Source organism: Euprymna scolopes, chromosome 40, assembly GCF_053919585.1.
Source record: "Euprymna scolopes isolate OS-2025 chromosome 40, ASM5391958v1, whole genome shotgun sequence".
Taxonomy (NCBI): Eukaryota; Metazoa; Mollusca; class Cephalopoda; order Sepiida; family Sepiolidae; genus Euprymna; species Euprymna scolopes.
In genome coordinates this window covers 26373850-26392593 of record NC_136521.1, presented here as the reverse complement: position 1 = coordinate 26392593, position 18744 = coordinate 26373850, and the positions used below count along the sequence as shown (strand labels likewise).

General features: G+C 27.6%; 2 protein-coding genes across 5 annotated transcripts in view; both read left to right on the top strand.

The window, feature by feature from the left end:
- Nucleotides 1-18744, top strand: part of LOC145265647 (uncharacterized) — a 77371-nt gene that overhangs the window by 34838 nt on the left and 23789 nt on the right. The window lies entirely within an intron of this gene.
- Nucleotides 16090-18744, top strand: part of LOC145265446 (uncharacterized) — a 72109-nt gene continuing 69454 nt past the window's right edge. For 2 of the 4 annotated variants that reach the window (XM_080121295.1, XM_080121293.1), the window contains exon 1: nt 16119-16252. The gene's annotated coding sequence lies outside the window, so the exon portion shown is untranslated. Of the gene's footprint in view, nt 16253-18744 lie in introns of all 4 variants that reach the window. The other 2 variants (XM_080121292.1, XM_080121294.1) reach the window with 2 other exon arrangements.

Below are 18744 nucleotides of genomic sequence, written 5' to 3'. Positions count from 1 at the left end.
CAGAGGCAGCTGGTCCGGCGACTTCTCAGCTCGGAAGCCGAATTGGAAAGGGTAGGAAACAGCTTGTCTCTTGCTTTTATAGTTGTTTCCAGTCTTTTGCGCATGTGTGGATTTCCTTTGAAAGGGGAAGTGACGTTGCCCATGTGTGAGTACATGTGTGTACGTTAGCGTGTGTGTGTATGCACGTGAATGTGAGTGTATGTACGCGAACGTGAATATATCTACGTGTATGCACATGTGCGCGTATGTTTGTGTGTGCGTATGTATATGACAAGAAATATGGCTTGAGATGTGAACACGTGTTTTTGTGTGAGACTAGAAAAGACTCGTACAACCTCCATTTTTAGAATGTTTGAAAATAGCAGGACCCATTTTCTGACATTGCCCGGGGAATTAAGAAAATGCTTACTAAAAATATTAGGTATTCTTTTTTAAGGGTTGACTTGTTTTAGTTTTGAAAGTCAATCATTAACTTCCCTAAATGTAGGCGGCTTACATCTTTGACCTCTGAGTAGCGGTTACTCTCTAAGTAATTTCAAACTTTTGTTGATGTTTTTCACTAACTGACAAGTTGTAAAATTAATTATTCCATTAATCAACCCAATCTAATTATTCATTTTACCAGTCTTTTGTGCTTCACTATGTCTCTTGAGTAAGTTGTTTGAACCTGTGATAGATTAAGAACTTGTCAACCATCTCAACAAAAACACTGAGTGATAAGCAGTATGGATTTTGTCCTGCAAGATAAACAGATTACATGTTGACTGTAATATTGTACAGAATCTATTAACTGGAGGTTTCATTTCTAGGGTGACAGTTTGGCATAAAGGTTTTCTTGAAAAGATTGGTGTTGTTGCCACATCTGGGCTTGTGCATCTAATGGGTCCCAATTTATCAACCCCTGTCCCATCGCTGCAATGTTGCATCCCTGTGCCGGTTTTACAAGTATTTTAATGGAATGTGCTTTGATGAACTCATTGCACTTGTGCCCCCTTGATGTACATAACTCTGACAAACCCGTTTAGCAACAAAATCACACCCCTTCACTGTTGAGGTCCCTAAATGCCACAAAGTATTTTACTCTAATAGCTTCTTCCCTAGAGCAGCTAGACTTTGGAATTCTCTTCCTGTTACCTGGTTCTCAAACTATAATACGATATGCAGAACTTCAAATGCAACATAAACCAACATCTTAATCTTTTACATGCATGGTTCTAATTAGTAGCCCCTTACGTCCAAGTGGCAATGTGTCTTGTTTGGAGTGAAGGTGAGTGAAAAAAAAAAAAATCTATGGAATATCTGAAAATGTCCTCTCAATCGTCAAATCCTTTTTCTCTGAAAGGTCTATAAAAATAGTTGTGGTTAGAAGTCAAAAACACATAATATTCATGCTGGCAGATCTCAACGATGCATTTTGAAGCCAACCCTCTTCCTTAATTCATCAATGATCTTTGAAATCATATTCTGAGATCAGTTATTAACATCTATGTAAATAGTATTGATGGCCAAGATCTTTCTGCGTCTCTCTTTTCTGACTTTGAGGATGTGCTGCAATGTGGAAAAAGTGGATTCTTACGATTAATACTTTCAAAGTAAAGCTTCACTCTTTTCACCACCAATACTCATATACTGGCTTTACCTCAGTATATGAAATAAATGGCTCTATCTTTCAGGAAGCCTCCCGCTTTGATAAGCTCCTAGGACTGATCTTCACCCCAGACTTAAAATGGAAGACTTACATCAAATCCATTGCTCAGGTTACTGGAAAATTGGTTGAATCATTTTACTGCCAAAGAAAATGTCTCACTCCTGACTGAATCCTCTACCTGCTAGTTAGATATGTCTTAAGAAGGAGTACAACAGTCATATCTGAGGAAGTGCTACTCAGAAACTACTTTCCTGCCATGAAAAAGTACAAAAATCAGCTTTGAAATCTTTTCTTTTCACTAGATATGTTCTCACAGAAGACCTGTTGCTAGTCTTTTTCTAAGCAATCATTATTTTCATAGTAGATGATCGTCTGACCTCTAATCTCTGCCCCCCCAACCCTGTAAAACATTCATAACAAAAACTCGTCTAGCTACAACTACTATAAAGAAGTTTCTTTTCTTCCTCTGTGTACATAAACTAAACATAACTTCCATGTATAATGTTGTTTTTTTTTTTTCCATTAATTTTTCATCAGTCGAATGCAATGCCATGCGGCTGCTTTTCAGCTAATTAAAACATGGTCGTTTTCAAGTCTAATATTAATAAATTCTTCTGAGTCACCCACTTAAATAATCAAATTCTGACACTTTCATTCAGCTTTTTTCAATCCTCTTGTAGTGTTGCTCATCACTAACTGACAATCTCATTAATCCTTATCCTTGAGTGGCTTTTGGGCATTGTTAAACAATAGCACATTAGTAACAAAAAAGTGCATCAATAGTATACATAGAATAATGTACAAATGTTAGTGGAATGAATGGTATATGAGTTATGTATACGTATGAAACATCAGATGTAGTTTTAGTAAATTTTTGGAAATGTAAATTTTAAAGATGCAGTGTCTTGGCATTTTCTAATTTTTCTAATCTGTAATGTTTTTACTCTTTTTATTAACTTTATTCTTTTTTGTCTGAACTCAAATATTACATTTCGATTTAAATGAGCCTAGGCTTTTTATTTACTAACTGGCAAGAAAACGATGGAAAACGATGCAACATTAATAAATTATAAGCTGGATGTTATCAAGATGGATGATGTGTTAGAAGCTATAAATTCAGTGTCCATTTTTTACAATGATGGAAAAATGCAAAGTGACCTTTGCCCCACTGCATGAAAAGACATTTTTTTTTTAATCACCTCAAACAAGGCAGATTACCACTGTGATATAAGGAGTTATTGTGAATTTGGAACCATCCATAGGGACATGCTAAGTGGGGAGTTGTGCAGTGAGATATTTTTTCGTATACATTTAAATTTCTGCATATTGGCATAATCTGAGAGACAAGGATGAACAATTTGAAGAAAAAAAGCTATTAGAATAGATCTGGGTACATGAACAGTGGATTTAACCGATTGTTGGGTTGGTTAGGAGTGTTGAAGTACTTGTAAAACAAGTTTTCAACTGTGTCTGTTAGAGAAAGACAAATGGTTTGACACCAACTCAGATATGGCAACAGTACTCCATGCATGGACGAATGCTAACTTTATACAGATATAGGATACTGGCAGGCATTATGTAAGAATCTAAAATAACTTCCTCCAAACAAAGCATTGACTTCTATTAAAAGAGAAATAACTAGAAAACAGAGTTATCTCCCTTACACTATCGATTATAATCAGCTTATTAGACATTCATTTTTCTTGACTATTTTTGATTTTGTTTCTCTTTTTCTTTATTAATAAAAATTTGTTTTTCTTTTCTCTTATTATCTTTTTTTTAACTCTTTATTTTTCATTGATATGTTTGCGGTGTTCTGTTACCCCTAGACTAGGAACAAATCCGTAACACCCAGGCTGATGAAAACAAAGTTTTTGGCCACGTCTTTGGTGTGGTTACAAGTAATGGCCACATCATGTCACCTTACATCTTTGAAGTCAGCTTGAAAGTCAACACCAAAGTGTACCTGGATATGCCGAAGAGTGTGGTGATCTCCTGGTGCAATCAGGTGGCTGCTGGCAAACCCTAGGTGTGGCAGCAGCACTGGCCCACAAGTCCAAAGCCAGGTTTGGCGTCAGGAGTGCTATGACTTTGTACTCTTCTCTCACTGATGCTCCTCCTCCCCTGACCTGAACCCACTGGACTACTTTGTTTGGTCATACGTCGAATACATCACCAACATGACCTCCCACAACACTAAAGCTAGCCTGATCACCACCATCCACTGAGTATTCGCCAAGCTCCCGCCGGCACTTGTGGGAAAAGCATGATCTCAGTTCCAGACCCATATAGAGACTGTGATTGAGGCTGAAGGTGGCTACATTACATAGATGTCAGTTCTACTACATAATCAAGTTACCTAAATTGATTTTTTTTTTGATAAAAGTTTAAAAATAAATCAGTTGTTTTCATTATTTTATTGTTCTACACTGTAATAATAATAATAATAATATGATGATGATAATAATATGATGATGATAATATGATGATAATAATAATATGATAATGATAATATGATGATAATAATAATAATAATAATAATAATAATAATATGATAATAATAATAATAATAATAATAATATAATAATAATAATATGATAATAATAATAATAATAATAATATAATAATAATAATAATAATATGATAATAATAATAATAATAATATGATAATAATAATAATATGATAATAATAATATGATGATGATAATAATAATATGATGATAATAATATGAGGATAATAATAATAATAATAATATGATAATAATAATAATATGATGATAATAATATGATGATAATAATATGATGATAATAATAATAATAATATGATAATAATAATAATATGATGATAATAATTATATGATAATAATAATATGATAATAATAATAATATGATAATAATAATAATATGATAATAATAATATGATAATAATAATATGATGATAATAATAATAATAATAATATGATAATAATAATATGATAATAATAATAATATGATGATAATAATTATATGATAATAATAATATGATAATAATAATAATATGATAATAATAATATGATGATAATGATATGATGATAATAATAATAATAATAATATGATAATAATAATAATATGATGATAATAATATGATGATAATAATATGATGATAATAATAATAATAATAATATGATAATAATAATAATATGATGATAATAATTATATGATAATAATAATATGATAATAATAATATGATAATAATAATAATATGATAATAATAATATGATAATAATAATATGATAATAATAATAATAATAATAATAATAATAATATGATAATAATAATATGATAATAATAATATGATAATAATAATAATATGATGATAATAATTATATGATAATAATAATATGATAATAATAATATGATAATAATAATAATATGATAATAATTATAATATGATAATAATAATATGATAATAATAATAATATGATGATAATAATATGATAATAATAATAATATGATAATAATAATATGATAATAATAATAATATGATAATAATATGATAATAATAATATGATGATGATATGATGATAATAATAATATGATAATAATAATATGATAATAATAATATGATAATAATATTAATATGATGATAATAATATGATAATAATAATAATATGATAATAATAATATGATAATAATAATATGATGATGATATGATGATAATAATAATATGATAATAATAATATGATAATAATAATATGATAATAATAATATGATAATAATAATATGATGATGATAATAATATGATAATAATAATAATATGATAATAATAATAATATGATAATAATAATATGATGATGATATGATGATAATAATAATATGATAATAATAATATGATAATAATAATATGATAATAATAATATGATAATAATAATAATATGATGATAATAATATGATAATAATAATAATATGATAATAATAATAATATGATAATAATAATATGATAATAATAATAATATGATAATAATAATAATATGATAATAATAATATGATAATAATAATATGATAATAATAATATGATAATAATAATAATATGATAATAATAATATGATAATAATAATATGATAATAATAATAATATGATAATAATAATAATATGATAATAATAATAATATGATAATAATAATATGATAATAATAATATGATAATAATAATATGATAATAATAATAATATGATGATAATAATATGATAATAATATGATAATAATAATATGATAATAATAATATGATAATAATAATATGATAATAATAATAATATGATAATAATAATATGATAATAATAATATGATAATTATAATATGATAATAATAATATGATAATAATAATAATATGATGATAATAATATGACAATAATAATATGATAATAATAATATGATATTAATAATATGATAATAATAATATGATAATAATATGATAATAATAATAATATGATGATAATAATATGATGATAATAATATGATAATAATAATATGATAATAATAATATGATAATAATAATATGATGATGATATGATGATAATAATAATATGATAATAATAATATGATAATAATAATATGATAATAATAATATGATAATAATAATAATATGATGATAATAATATGATAATAATAATATGATAATAATAATATGATAATAATAATATGATAATAATAATAATATGATGATAATAATATGATAATAATAATATGATAATAATAATATGATAATAATAATATGATAATAATAATAATATGATAATAATAATATGATAATAATAATATGATAATAATAATATGATAATAATAATAATATGATAATAATAATATGATAATAATAATATGATAATAATAATATAATAATTATAATATGATAATAATAATATGATAATAATAATATGATGATGATAATATGATGATAATAATAATAATATGATAATAATAATATGATAATAATAATATGATGATGATAATATGATGATAATAATATGATGATAATAATTATAATATGATAATAATAATATGATGATGATAATATTATGATAATAATTATAATATGATAATAATAATATGATAATAATAATAATAATAATAATAATAATATGATGATGATGATAATATGATGATGATAATATGATGATAATAATTATAATATGATAATAATAATATGATGATGATAATATGATGATAATAATTATAATATGATAATAATAATATGATGATGATAATATGATGATAATAATTATAATATGATAATAATAATATGATGATGATAATATGATGATAATAATTATAATATGATAATAATAATATGATGATGATAATATGATGATAATAATTATAATATGATAATAATAATATGATAATAATAATATGATGATGATAATATGATAATAATAATATGATGATAATAATAATATGATAATAATAATATGATGATGATAATATGATAATAATAATAATAATATGATAATAATAATATGATAATAATAATATGATGATAATAATTATAATATGATAATAATAATATGATGATAATATGATAATAATAATATGATAATAATAATATGATAATAATAATATGATGATGATAATATGATGATAATAATAATAATATGATAATAATAATATGATGATAATAATTATAATATGATAATAATAATATGATAATAATAATATGATAATAATAATATGATGATAATAATTATAATATGATAATTATAATATGATGATGATAATATGATAATAATAATATGATGATAATAATAATATGATAATAATAATATGATGATGATAATATGATAATAATAATAATAATATGATAATAATAATATGATAATAATAATATGATAATAATAATAATATGATGATAATATGATGATAATAATATGATGATAATAATTATAATATGATAATAATAATATGATGATGATAATATTATGATAATAATTATAATATGATAATAATAATATGATAATAATAATAATAATAATAATATGATGATGATAATATGATGATAATAATAATATGATAATAATAATATCATAATAATAATATGATAATAATAATAATATGATAATAATAATATGATAATAATAATAATAATAATAATATGATAATAATAATATGATAATAATAATAATAATAATTATAATATGATAATAATAATATGATAATAATAATAATAATAATAATAATATGATAATAATAATATGATAATAATAATATGATAATAATAATATGATGATGATAATATGATGATAATAATATGATGATAATAATTATAATATGATAATAATAATATGATGATGATAATATGATGATAATAATTATAATATGATAATAATAATATGATGATGATAATATGATGATAATAATAATAATATGATAATAATAATATGATGATGATAATATTATGATAATAATTATAATATGATAATAATAATATGATGATAATAATATGATGATAATAATTATAATATGATAATAATAATATGATGATAATAATATGATGATAATAATAATAATATGATAATAATAATATGATGATAATAATATGATGATAATAATAATAATATGATAATAATAATATGATGATAATAATATGATGATAATAATTATAATATGATAATAATAATATGATGATGATAATATGATGATAATAATAATAATATGATAATAATAATATGATGATGATAATATTATGATAATAATTATAATATGATAATAATAATATGATGATGATAATATGATGATAATAATTATAATATGATAATAATAATATGATGATGATAATATTATGATAATAATTATAATATGATAATAATAATATGATGATGATAATATGATGATAATAATTATAATATGATAATAATAATATGATGATGATAATATGATAATAATAATATGATGATAATAATAATATGATAATAATAATATGATGATGATAATATGATAATAATAATAATAATATGATAATAATAATATGATAATAATAATATGATGATAATAATTATAATATGATAATAATAATATGATGATAATATGATAATAATAATATGATAATAATAATATGATAATAATAATATGATGATGATAATATGATGATAATAATAATAATATGATAATAATAATATGATGATAATAATTATAATATGATAATAATAATATGATAATAATAATATGATAATAATAATATGATGATGATAATATGATGATGATAATATGATGATAATAATTATAATATGATAATAATAATATGATGATGATAATATGATGATAATAATTATAATATGATAATAATAATATGATAATAATAATAATAATAATAATATGATAATATTAATATGATGATGATAATATGATGATAATAATTATAATATGATAATAATAATATGATGATAATATGATGATAATAATTATAATATGATAATAATAATATGATAATAATAATATGATAATAATATGATGATGATAATGATAATAATAATAATATGATAATAATAATAATAATAATAATAATAATGATAATAATATGATGATGATAATGATAATAATAATAATAATTCTGATTTCGCTTATGAACGTCTCTCTAGAAAGGGATGGGATTCATTTCCAGAGGATTTCCCTTAATCTTGGCTTCAAACCAGGAGCTTCAAAGATCAAGGGTTTTCCTAAGGATGTTGGTGGTACCTATAATTGCAGAGGTTTGAAGGCCGCCTAAAACATTGGGGATTTGTAGTTTTTTCAATTGTCCTTCCAAACGACTTGATACTACTCTTAGTGTACCAGCTACGACCGGGATTATTTGTGTTTTAACCCAGTGTATACGTCTTATCTCCAAGGCCAATGGAGCATAATTGCTCCACTTCTCATTCACCTTCTCTCTCACATTCCTTTCCCAGGGTACTGAGAAGTCTACAATCTGCCAGTTTTTTGAGACCTTGTCAATGACGACCAAATCCGAACAATTATGTTCCAATTGCTTGGTCCTTATGACACTTTTGTCCCACCATACATCTACCTTGCCATCCTCACTTGTTCTCACTTCATCAGGCACCTCCTCAAACCATTTTCCAGCACACTTCACCCCAACCCTCTTACACACCTCCCAATATATCCGGAGTCCCATGCGATTGTGTCTTTTGTGGTACTCTCTCTGGGCCAGTCCACTACACTCTGCTGCAAGGTGTGCAATTGACTCTGAGGTCTTACCACAAGTCCGGCATTTTGCAGCAACTTCCTCTCCTAGAACCACTTTTTTGAACAATCGTGTTCCTAGTGCCTGTTCTTGTGCTGCACAAACAAAAGCTTCAGTACTCTTAGCCAGATACCCAGCTCTAAGCCATTGCCATGATCTTTTATCAGCCACTTCTGCTATATCCTGGAAGAACCTTCCTTGCATTTTCTTCCAGCCAGTTCCTCTGCCCTTTCTCTATCCATACGTTTCACATAATCAGCCTTGGTCTCACATACCTCCACTTCATTGGCCACAACCTTAAGTATCCACTCCCCACTTCTAACCACATGCTCCTTCAACGACATCTCGGTTCTAACACAATCTTTTACACTTTTCAATCCTCTCCCACCATCTTTCCTCTTTTGATACAGCCTTGCTACGCTACTTCAAATGTTAAATATACTAAACATTGCTGAAACTTCTTGTTTTGATATCCATGGCATGCAAATCTTTGTCAGACCATTCTAAAATTCCCGCACTGTATCTCATTTACTTCTTTCATTAGGTTTCCTCCATACAGTTTCGACTTTGCAATTAGTTTCACTCTTCTAAGATACTACTTCCTGACTTTCTCCTTCATTTCTCTGTTCAGGATGCCTACACCCTCCAGCACTCCCAAATACTTATATCCTGTATTTTCTATTTCTTTCATGATTTCTCCATTTGGCAGCACTATTCCATTCGAATGAACCTTTACTCCTCTTTTCATCACCAGCACCGCACATTTACTAATCCCAAACTCCATCCTAATGTCTTCTGAGTATGTCCCCACAAGTTCTACCAGTCTCTTCATTTCCTTTTCCAGCTGACCACAGGGTGAGTATGAAAGAAAAGGAGAAACAAAGCAAATACACAGAGCTAGCCAGAAAGTTAAAAGGGATTTGGATGATGAAGAAAATCAAAATAGTACTGATAATAGTAGGAGCACTAGGAACAATTCTGAAAAAACTTTGAAAAAAGAATGTAAAAAATTGGAATCAGAGGAATAACTGCAAAAGTACAACAACTAACGATAATGAAAACGACTGAAATATTAAGGAAACCTCTTGAATGCGGAGAATAATACAAGACAATATAACGAATAAACGTTACAGGGAATGAAGAACACCGAAACTGCATATCTACAAGTTCTACCCCCCCCCATCATGCATCCCCCCATTCTTTCATCACAGTTCCCCCCAATAAAAAAGTGATACCAAAGGGCCGAGAAGGGTCAGTAAGGACTGAAAGATCGAGGAGCGAGCGCCAACCAGACCTCGGCTGGACAAGCAAAGATAACTGGGACCTTGGGGAGGCTGAGTTCCACTCAAATTCCAGTATAAACCAATGGCCACTACCAGCGAGAAATCAATGGTAAGCGGCCGTTGCGATGATGCAAATTCATTTGCAAATGCTATCGAAGGAGGTGGAGAGAGCTGGACGTCTGGGGAGACTTGTTGTCACTCAGCTTCCAGAGAACACCACAGGTTTCAATCAGATCGTTTGTTGACATGTGTGACATGCGAGCCAATAATATTATGATAGACTGGTACAAAGTCTGAGAAAATGTATCGACAAGACAGAATTACCAAAATGGATGACTAAAGGAAAAACTATGTTGATAAAAAAAGATACTGAAAAGGGGATGATACCAAGCAATTACGTGCCAATAACCTGCTTACTAACCATGTAGAAAATTTAAACAACATAACTGAGTGAACAGACCTACTCCTCCCTTAGCACCTGTGAACTACTGCCTGAAGAACAAAAAGGATGGCAGAAAGGAAAAAGAGGGACACACAACCTGTTATATAGAGACCAAAATATCTTGAAAGATGCTAAAAGCAGGAAATAGAACATAGCCATAGCATTGATTGATTACAAAAAAGACAGAATCCAATAAGCATGCATAATTGAATGCCTAAAAATGCACAAAATATCTGACAAAATTATTAATGTTATTAAGAAAGCAATGGATACATGGAAATTGAATTGACAGCTGGAGGACACCACCTGAGTGAAATAAGAATAGAGAGAGATATCTTCCAAGGAGACTTGCTATCACCACTACTGTTTGTTATAGCCATGATGCCATTCAAGTATTTACTTAGAAAATGTAATACCGGATACAAGAGCAAATTATAAACCACCTCATCTATATGGATGACCTGAAACTGTTTGCAAAAAAGCAAAAAGGATCTAGAAAAGCTGATAAACACAACCAGAATATTCAGCCAGGACATTGGAATGGAATTTGGGATGGAAAAGTGTGCACTACTGGAGATGAAAAGGAGGAAAACTAGAGATATCAGGTGGTATTGAACTGCCTAATCAAAAGGAGATGAGGGCACTTGGAGAAGATGACACTTACAAATATTTGGATGTCCTGGAAGCAGACACCATCAAATCTACATAAATGAAAGAGAAGATTGGAAAAGAGTACTTGAGAAGAACAAGAAAACTCTTAGAAACAAAACTATACAGTAGAAATCTAATTAAAGGAATAAACACCTTGGCAGTATCGCTATTAAGGTATTTTGGACCATTCATAGGCTGGACTAAAGAAAAACTTAGGCATTTTGATCAGAGAACTAAGAAATTAATGACAATGCACAAAGCATTACACCCAAAAGGTGATACCAACTGACTCTGTGAAAAGGAACGAAAGGGGAAGAAGACTAATGAATGTAGATAAAACACAGGAAAACAGTAAATGTAGACTTTGTGGACAAAAATCAAAATGAAACAATAAACCATATAATAAGTGAATACAGTAAATTAAATAGAAAGCACAAAAAAGACTCGGAAAGTACATGAGCCAGTGTGGCACTATATCTTAATGCCCCGGTTGTGGTGGTTGTTAACACCCCCTTCAACATGGCCAGGTGGTAATTTGGTCGTAAGCGGAGGGATACACAGAAAAATGCAATTCCATAATTCCCTTTCTTTTCTCGATCTCTTTTTTCGTCTGGACAGCATGGGGTAAGACATACATTTTTGTCTCTCCATAAATGAGAGGAGGGGGCACCCCCTCCCTCAGCATTAGTTAAGATTAGTTAGCTTTAATTGTGGAAGTTAGTTATCATTTGTAAATTGTTTTTGTAAAAATATTGTAATATTTTCTTGTAAAAAAATAAATAGTTAATTATATTTCTCATATATATTGCAATCTGTGTTGTGTGTTTTTGTGTCTGCCTTAAATGTCTGCATTAAAGAATAAAGCGGGCCTGAAGATGAAGAAGGTTCCAGCCAGAATGCCACCAGAATTATCTTGAGAGAATGAAGGAGCCACACACCCACATCCAACATCCCAGGTATGACTTTCCTCTTGATACTCAGACCCTAACGACTGACCCATCGTTACATCATCATGGGACCGTTTCTAAGACATTTAGTGTAACACGTGGGCTGATCACGCACTAGTGACTGGCTGATCGTGTTAGACCAGAACACAGAAAGACTGGTCACCACAGCCAGAGACACCGCCAGGAAAAACAATACAGGATATGATGAAACCAAAAGCAAAAAGACAAGAAAGTGGGCAGAAAAAACACTACATGGACGATTCATAAGAATTACAAAAGAGAATCACGTAAACATTTAGATGTGGCTACATGAATAGAGAAATAGAATCTCTACTGACAGCTGCACAGGACAACATGTTTAGAATGAACCACATCCAAGCTAAAATAAACAAAACACAGGAAAACAGTAAAAAATATGAAATGATAAACCATATAAGAGAATGCAGTAAATTAGTTAAAAAAGAATACAAGGACAGACATGACCACATGGGGAAGGTAGTGCATTGAGAGTTATGCAGATGACTGCATCTTGAACATGCAAACAAATGGTTCAAACAGAAGCTGGAGACTATACTGAAAAATGAAAACCATAAAATACTTTCGGATATGCAGATACAAACAGACAAACCCATCCAAGCCAGAAGACCGGACATCATAATAAACAACAAGAAAAAAGAATCTGCCCAATTGTAGATTTTGCCACCCGGCAGACCACAGGATGAAGAGCAAAGAGACAGAAAAGCAAAACAAATATGCAGAACTTGTCAAAAAACTAAAAGAAATATTAAATGTGGAGAAAATCAACATAAAACAAATAATTGTTGAAGCTTTAGGAACAATTCCAAAGAACTTGGAAACAAGACTAGGAAAAATCGGAATCAAGGGGAAGGCTCAAACAAGGCAACAGACAGTAATACTGAAAAACGGGAGAAATCTTAAAGAAAAACCTTGAATGTGGAACATAATCTACAAGAATGACAATCTAACCGAGTATATAGAAAATGCAAGAGAAATAAAACAAAAATTAAATCAAGAAAACTGAAGCTACGAAGTTGTAGACTTACTCCCCTTCCCATCTCCCTCACCTTCCCATCTTCCTCACCTTCCCATCTCCCTCACCTTCCCCCTGCTCATAATCCTTTCCTTCCCCTCAACTCAACCAAAAATGTCGAAGGGTCAAGGAGGATGGAAAGACTGAAGAGTGAAAGCACTTACCAGACTTCCACTAGATTAGTGCGTAGTGGACTGGGACATTGGGGAGGCTTATTGGCACCCAAATTCCAGTGAAGACCAATGGTCACTATGTGCAAATTTATTTGCAAAAATTGTCAAAAGAGGTAAGGATTAGTGGACATCTGGGGAGACTTGTTGTCACCCAGACTCCAAGGAACACCAGTGAGCAATCTCTGATGATGACCTGTGTGCGAACTCCAAGTGAATAATAATAATAATAATAATAATAATAATAATAATAATAATAATAATAATAATAATAATACATTTGGTTAACTGTCTTAAAAAGCTAAAATTTCACAAAAATGGGTGATAATTTTATGTTAAATTTGTATGCGAAACTGATCCCTCACTTGACATTTCTAAAATATTTTTCATATATATTATTTTTCTTCTCTCCATTAAAATTTTCAGGGTGTTTACTGTTCATACGTAATAAAATAAAAAAGTAGAATCTCATTTTTTTTTTTTTAGTGATTCAGGGGGCGTTAATCTACAAATTTGCCCTTTTTTTCACTTTGTTATTATAACTTAATTATAAAATAGACTCTCACTTTATAGTCGGTGTAACTGAACTCATTACCTGGTACTTATGCTGAATACGGATCGTGATGAAATGATAACGTTATTATTTAGAAACCTATTCTTAACAGGGGAAGGGGAGAGCGTTTTATAACTATTCTGTACTTTCACCTAGCAATTTAATAAACAAAAGGTATCATAAAAAGTGAATTTAACTTGAAAAATCTTATCTAAAAAACATAGCTCGGTCCGTAAAGACAATCTAAATAATTATTTTAGTTTCACGAACTATAAAGTCACATTGTCTATTTTTTACAAAGATGAGAAATTTGCAAAGCGACCCCCCCCCCTCACACACACATGCACATGAAAGTAAATTTAATTTGTTTCGTCCTCGGAAAGCGATAATCATTTGGACGACTCAATGGCAATCCGACCTAGAATTGAATCCAAAACAAAATTGATTAATGAAATAAATACAAATAAGAAAGCTTTTTTCTCTTAACGACACTAGTTTATTACTCAATAAAGCAAACACCTGTTCCTCTTCTACTACTACAAATATTTTTGGTGTTTGTGAAGAAACGCCATATTTTCATCGGGTAAAAACAAAATTCTTTCGATTTTCTTATAAACTGAAATTCAAAAACAAAATTTAAACGAGTTTTAGTTTCAATTATTTGTTGCCATGGAAATTGTTGCCATGGCAACATCACTAGGCTATTTTTTTAATCGATTTATCTTTCAAAATTCAAAAATATATATGATATTGATTTTTCAGAATTAACATAATTAAATATAATTAAACAATAAATTATGACAAAGTAGAAAATGATTTTTAGTTGAAAATCGTAAAAATTAAATAAGTAAAACTATAAACGTTTTCTTTTCCGTCACACTGATAAGATGTTATCAGTTTGAAGAAGAATCTTATCTCACCGTTTGATCTAATGAAATACGGAGTATTTAAAAGCCGTCTAAAATAAAGTTCCGATGGATATTATGTAGCAGTTAATAAAATGACGAGTAAAAATGATTAATTTATTGTTTTATTAAATTTTACTGGTTATTTTAATTTGTGAATAATTAAAATTTAATTTAATTCCAATCAAAAGTGAAAATTAAGATAAAAATATTTAGTCTGAGTCGGATGTTTTTTCACAATGTTCTTTTCGTCATGGCCACCGTTTAAAAATCTTCTGCTGCGCAAGTGTATTATTCGCATATCTTGTCGTCTCCCGATCACAAAAAATCATTTGCTTATATTCGAAAATACATTCATTCTCTTTTACAGTTTGTTCCTGTTTGTAAGTAAGGCACGGTATTTTCTTTTTAAGTCTGATCCCAGACTTTATCGCAATATAAATTTCCACCTTTTTCATCGCTTCTTTCCCACCCACTTTTGAGAACATCTACCCGCACACATTGTATTAGCAGTGACCATAAAGTGGAGGATCGGTTTTTAATAGCAATGTATTGTAAATCGATCACCCTTTTATAACCTCACGTAACTAGTATTAAAATCAGACAAAACAAATCGATACAAAGGTTTTATATTTTTTCTTTCATTTAAATCATTTATTATTAATTTTCTAAATTAAAATGTTTTTAAAACATTTTAGTTTTTGTATATCACGATATTAGTTCTCTTTTAAACACAACTTTTTGTGAAAATGCAAGTTTTATATAATTAAAAACATTAGAAACAGTATAAATATCGAATTGCTTTATTTAAATCGGAAATTTGTGGAGTTTTCTCATTCATTTTTCTTTTATCTAATGTTGGCTTCTTGCAGACATTGCGATATATATTCGTGGCCATATTGAGAAATGAGATCAGAAAACCAGATAAGTAAAAAAAAAAAAAAAAAAAAAAGATTTATTTTAATAATTCTCTTTTTTTTCTTTATTCTTTTTCTGGTGTTAATTATATGAAACAAGCATTTCATCGATCGGGTTCACCTGAAATCCGAAAGTATTGCCTGATTGAATTGTTTTTAAATATGTAAACATTAATTAGGGTCTGATTCTTATCTCGGCTTTCATCAAATGTCTCTGCGAATAGGAAAACGCTTTTTTTCTCATATTTAAATCATCCAAATATTACCGAAATTTTTACACGAATAATTAAAATGGATTCTTCTTCAACTAAAATTATATATATATATATCTATATATATAATTATTGGTAATCCAGGTAAAGTTTGTATCCACCGGGTAAAAATCCGGAGAATATGTCTAATAGTATTCAATAATAAATATAACTATTTATAATAATACTTTTATTTATATTTTTGTAAATACATTGATTTTTTTTTTCCACTGTTTTTGTACATTTTCTTTAAATTATATCGCCAATATAAACTTTGACAACTTCTTGCACAATTGCAAAATAATAAAATGTATTTTTTCTTCCATAATTCATTTCTTCACTAAAGAATGATTTAATTTCATCAATATTTATGCCGTGCAGCGCAACAGTGCAACATATCTTTGTTTCTTTGATGCAAGTGTTTATAAATCGAAGTAACATATATCTTGTTTAAATCATTCAAATGTTACGAAACTCTTCACAAATGTAAAAAATATATTCTTCGCGTTTGGATTCCATTTCATCGACGGAATTCTGTTATTCGATTTCGATGGAATAAAACGTTTCTGCGTAGCTTACTTGCCATACGTATTAATAGTAAGTTCTAAAGCCTTTACCATTACTGAAAAGATTCGAATAATGTTGGTATATATATATATATATATATATATATATATATATATATATATATATGAACAAATGATTAATAAAATATGTTAAAAGACATTTTAAAAAAGAGTTAAAAACATATTTAATCTTTTTATTATTTTTCTTTTGCCTCCTGTTCCCCTTACCTCACCCTTTTTTTAACCAAGTAAGATCTTTGACTTACTTGTAGTTTCATTAAATACTTTTATATGCAAAATCCGATTCTGCATTTTGCTAATTCCTGCCCTCTGATGAGAAGGAGAGTATTTCTTCGAAACTCTGCGGATTAAGGACTATCCACTTATCTTGTGCTTCCTTTTTTAAAATTAAATATGTTTTTAACTCTTTTTTAAGATGTCTTTTATTTTATTAATCATTTGTTCATATTATAAGCTCTATTTCCTTTTCGGTTTTATTGAGCTTTTTATATCTGGCTGAGTTTATTTTACTTGTAAATATTAACTCTTTAATATTTATAATATATTTTAAGTTTACCATTTTGATTACCTTAGTAAACTTATTGTAACTTTTATATATATATATATATATATATATATATATATATATATATATATATATATATATATATATAAGCTCACTCAACTCTAGATAAGGCTTCTCCTCTTCTGATGAAGAGCATTTAACTTCGAAATGCCATGGTCAAAAGAGATTTTTTTAATTTTCCCTTTTACTTTTCCTTATTTTTCTGATAATATAACAAAGTTATAACTTTTATTCCTCATCTTTCATTTAATATTATATATAACGAATAAATAATTATTAAATTCAGTATGCTATTTATGATTTAATATAAATTTTATAAAAAATAACGTTTAATAATAGCTACATATATATATTAAAAATTGAGATTCATTCTTTTGGAAATTGAATCCTATTCGAATCTATTTGAACTATATAAATTTACTTTTGTATTATTGCTTAATGATTTTTTAAATATTTTATCTTAATATAACCTTTAATATTGTGCACATGTAATTAACTTAGATTAATACATAAAATTCCCTTTTTTAATTTAATTTAAAGAAATGAATAATAAAAGTTTGTTTC